Genomic DNA, 5,186 nt, shown 5'->3' with positions numbered 1-5,186 from the left:
GAGAACTTAAAAACCAGTTTTGTCTTAAGTTCAACATTTTCAATGGTATTTACTGCTGTTGTTGCAAAAAAAATTTAATTTCTTCATTTTGGCATTACAAAAAACTAAATTTGTAAAATCTAAATAGAAATAATTTTTAATAAATGTCATATGTTCTTCAGATTTTCCTTTACAGACAGATGTGAAACGCTGAGTTTTATTCAACACTAGTCCTATCTATATGAAATTTTGAAATCTAACACAAAACTGATTTTCTCTTTCACACTGCTGCAGTGTTGTAATGACATGCCCAGAGACAAACACATTTTATAGATGCAGGCTTCTCAGCAAAATTTATCATATGGGCTAAGGAATTCCAAGAAAAATGCCAAAGCTGCTCTTCCTGCATTACGAACATACCACACATCAAAATACATTGCTCACTTGAAAACACTGCACATATACCTGGGATTACTTAAATTTGAAGAATAGCTTCTTGTAGCAAAATATGTAGTTGTGTAAATCTTTGCACTAGTTTGAAAGGGCAAAGTACATCACAAGCACATTATGGTAGAGCATTCCTTATAGGAGGAGTAGAAATTCAACTATTAAGTAAGCAAGGGAAACAGTAAGAAGTTAATTATAGGGGAAAGTAGGAAAAACCTTCCAAAAAAAGCTATTATTCAGAGGACTTTATAAGTTGATGAAAACAAGGATTTAGGGAGGAAATGGTCACAGAAAATAGAACAAATTCTAGAATAATCTTGGATCATTTCAGAGCGTTCCCTTATTAGAAACGTAATGATAAATGCTGAAAAAACCCTCTATAAAGAAACAACATGTGTTGCAGGAATCTTTGTGGAAACAAGGGCAGGCATTACACAAAGAGGATCTTTAGACAAGAAATACTTTGATAGCAGTAAGACAACAATTACCTTGGCATATATGCAGCTTTCATTGAGCTTTTGAAGTGTGCAATTGCGTTCACACATAGGGCACATGATGGTCTCATTTGCCTCGCAGATCTCTTTGCTTTAGTATGAGACAGGAAAATAAAGGTTATAAAAAAGCTTTTATCATTCTTCAGATCTCTGAGGTTATCCTGTTTGTGGTCTCTATTTGTTAACACAAATTTGCCTACCCTACAAAACTGGCTCAATAAAATAAAAGTGAATGCTTGGCATCTAAGCAATGCAGAAGATCCCAAACATTAAGAGCGTGGACATCACTCGTCTAACTACACTGGTTTCGGGAACTTATCCCAGTTTACACCAGCTGGAAGTCTGTTCTACAGGATGATCGCATGCACACATAGATCACCTAGTCACATGTCAAAACAAACTCACAGGAATTTCTGGCAGTCATATTTGAAGTCTTTGCCTTCTTACCGCCTACATAACTTATGTATAGAGCTAATGAAAAAGCCTCACGCTTTGATATCCTATTTTAGGGGAAAATATCTTCAAACCACATTCTGATGTTTAAAGATCCTAAGATTTCTGAAGTCACTGTCTTCACTGGGACTATTCATATTTAAAAGTTAGCACAGAATTGTCTTGACAAAGGCAAAACAGAATTAACAGAAGCGCGAAAATGAATTTTAAGGCGAATTTTAACTGCAGTGAGTGAGCTTCCCAAAGATCCTCAGCAATTGCCTTTCCCTATCCTTTGGCAATGAAATGATGCCTGAAATGACCCTATAACACACTAGGAAAATAGTAGTATGAAACACGGGAAATCCCTAATAAGCATATTGCTTTCACTCTCCTACTCATAAAAGCCAATTTTACAGTTCTAACACTGTATGGAAGATCATGCTTATTTCCAAATGACTGCATCCATTAAATCCTGTCTGATATAACAGTAAATATAGACGTCACTTCTGTAATCTTCGGCCATGCTTCACATACCATCAGAATCACTAATTCACTTAAACCTTACAACATAACATGGGCCTGACAAAGAAATTGTCCTCAGTAACCCTCAAGCAAGAATGAGCACAGCCAATCATTCCAATGCTACAGAGTAACAGAAATCTTGCAGTGTGTCACATCAGAGAATTTTCTTGCTTGCATTTTCATTCAAATGAATAAGCACAGAAAATTGTATTTCAACAATATGTTATGATGGTTTGGCAGTAATGCAAACTGTTGTCAAATATAAGGCCAAACAGTACTGTACTTTGAATTTAAATTCGATATTGTAAATGTTAGATTTTCTGTATTATATATCTTCAGTTAAAATCTTGGGTTGTTTTTAATATGATATTAAGTTTCACAGAATTATACTGACAGCAATAGGTCACATTCTTTGGCTCTACTCTGCAAAGGCAGTAACATTTGCTATGCAAGTGTTTGTAGCAGGTGCTATGTTAACCGTTACTGCAACTCAAACCTCCAGTGTAACAACAGCTAAATAAGCTTCTTTGTACTGCCCGCACTCTGTACTACAGCACATGGTGCAAAGACACCTCAGGCTATGCTGTGCTCATGCCTGGCCTTTCTGTTTGACTGACAACAAAATGACAACTTGCAGCAGTGAAAATTAATGATATGTATAACCCATCAAAACCAAACTCTTTAAAACCCATCAGATTCATTTTCTATAGCCTAATGCCCCATTCCTGGCAGTGTTCGAGGACAGGTTGTATGGGGCTTTGAGCAACCTGTTCTAGAGGAAGGTGTCCCGGTCCTGGAACTACATGATCTTTAGGCCCTTTCCAAACCAAACCATTCTAGGACTGCATGCAATAGCTTGACATCTAACTTGAGAATAAAGATAGGTCATAGATATGACACATAATTTGTTAAAAGAACAGAACCCTAATGAAGGGATGGTTATAGGGCTATTAAAGTCCTTCCAATTTTCCTACCACTTCACATTTCCCCTAGTTTAGCTTAGGGAGGACAAAAGGATCAAAATATATTTAAAAGTGTATAAAACTTTATAATACATAAAACTGTGTAATACAAACTCATGTTCCTCATTTATGTTTTTGCATATCTGAGACCAATAAATATAATCCAAACAGTCTGGAATCTACTACGGAGTTTCTTCAACACAGATTCTCTGGATTTTCTCTAGGTTACCTTCATCTCACAAGTGAATCCTGCAACGAGCTGCCAACACTGTAACCTCAGTACCCTGGGGAACCTGAGCGCTAGCTCCTGGCAACCACAGTACTACCAAGCTTTATTCCAAGCCCATGCAACAAAAAGAATATTTTCCATTTCAACATGCTTTTAGTAACACTGCCCATCTTGTTTTGTGACAGGAAAGAAAAATATCCCTAACTGTGTGCAATGGACTTTTATTTTCTAAGCATGGGACATACACGTCTATTTTCTTATCGTAGTGTCTAGTCCCTGATACCACGATATGCATGCAGGGTTTTTGTCTCATTTCACCTTCCTCCTCCCTGTACAATACATGAGAACCATTCAATGATCAGACCTGAAAGTTTATTGTTTCCCTGAAACTGTAACTGAGGAAAGGAGAGAAACTACGAGAAGGAAGAAAAGGCAGTGTGAGAGGGGCACTTGCCCTGGGAAAGAAGGAAGGGTACCACCAAAAGGGAGCAAATATGCACCACTTCCAACTTGCCTGTGGCAGTCACAGATGAACTACATGGAGTATCTTTCCTTTACATAGGGGCAAGGACTGATAGCTTTGCACCAGGGGGCTGAGATGCGGTCCTGGCACAGGCTGATTATACGTGTGTGTGTGTATCTATCTATATCTATCTATATCATCTATATCTATGTATCTATATTTTATATCTATATCTATACCTGTATCTATACAGAGAGAGATATAAAATATATTCACATGTATATAAAAAGAGCCACCTGGTATCATAACAGATCCCAAGCATGCAGCAGAGGCAAGCAAGTCATAAACCAAGACAAACTAGTGACATCATTCTGCACAACCCTCGAATTATTGCTGCACAAACCCTCCAGCTGGCATTGTAAGCAATGTCTGGTTCTATGGGAACATATGTTTGTGTATTTGCTTATTCCTTCTCTGCTGAAACTGCTGGACTACAGTGGGAAAAGGAGGAAACAATGGTTTTCTACTTGCAGCCACCAAAGGAGGGGATCAGGGCAGCTCCCTGTGTCCAAGAGAGGAAGAGACATTGCTAAGGAAAGCATGCTTCTGTTAAACTGATTTTGTCAATTACCAAGTTCAAGTTTTGTGGTACAGGAGACAGATGAAAAATAGGTTTTTTAGACAGAAATTATTGTACTGTACATCAATGCTTCCTAACATCCCCTGATTTCTAATAACAGGTGTTAATAGGATGAAACCTGTTTCACATGAAACAGTTACACTGAGCAATACTGAAATCTGGGGCAATGTGGCAGTTATGACACTGCCATAATGCCCTGGCACTAGGTTTAAATTCCTAATTTCCACTGGGTTTCCTGTGCCTAAATTCTGTCAGCGTAACGTACCCAACTCCTCCTCTTCCTGATGGCTGCTGCATGTTGTGTTTGCATACTGTGGGAGCTGCAGTGCTCGAAAACAAATAATAGATTTTAAAACTGCTAGAGATATTTATCCAGCAGTTTTCTTTAAATGACTGCAGAAACACTAGATAAATAATCTCACAGTCCCAGAATATGGCAAGAATAAGAACATTTAGGTTGTCCAGTGAGTCTGCCTGCTAACAAGTGTCTGCTCTGAGTAGGAGGTTCCTTGTCTAACCCTTGTTAACACCTTCCAGGACGAGCAGGCAAAGATGTCAAGGAGCAGCATCTGTTATCATTGGCTTTTAGAAGGAACTGCCTAAGTACACAAAGTGATACAGAAAAACATCTACATACGTTTTATCAGGTGAGTCAGTATCAGCTTGAGTTTGTTAAGCTCTGTTCTCAAATCCACATCTCACAGCAGGTCTTACTATCATGATTACAGCATTGCACCGATGTGACAATATTGTGTTGTGACTAACCAGAGGGCATGCACAGATTCACACCATCAAAGGCAGAGAGGACCTTCTGCCCACAATTAACGCATCAAGATTACAGATGTGAGGCTGATACAGAAAATACAGCTAGGGCTTCTGCATTAACCCACCCTCTGTCAGTATTCTGAAATGAACTAATATACACATATATATAGCTATATATATATATACATAGAGAGAGAGATAATGTTAGCTATAATAAATGTGAAGTTCCTGGTGACTGGAAGAAGGGCAA

Source organism: Nestor notabilis, unplaced genomic scaffold, assembly GCF_000696875.1.
Source record: "Nestor notabilis isolate BGI_N333 unplaced genomic scaffold, ASM69687v1 scaffold5240, whole genome shotgun sequence".
Taxonomy (NCBI): domain Eukaryota; kingdom Metazoa; phylum Chordata; class Aves; order Psittaciformes; family Psittacidae; genus Nestor; species Nestor notabilis.
This window is presented reverse-complemented; position numbering follows the sequence as displayed.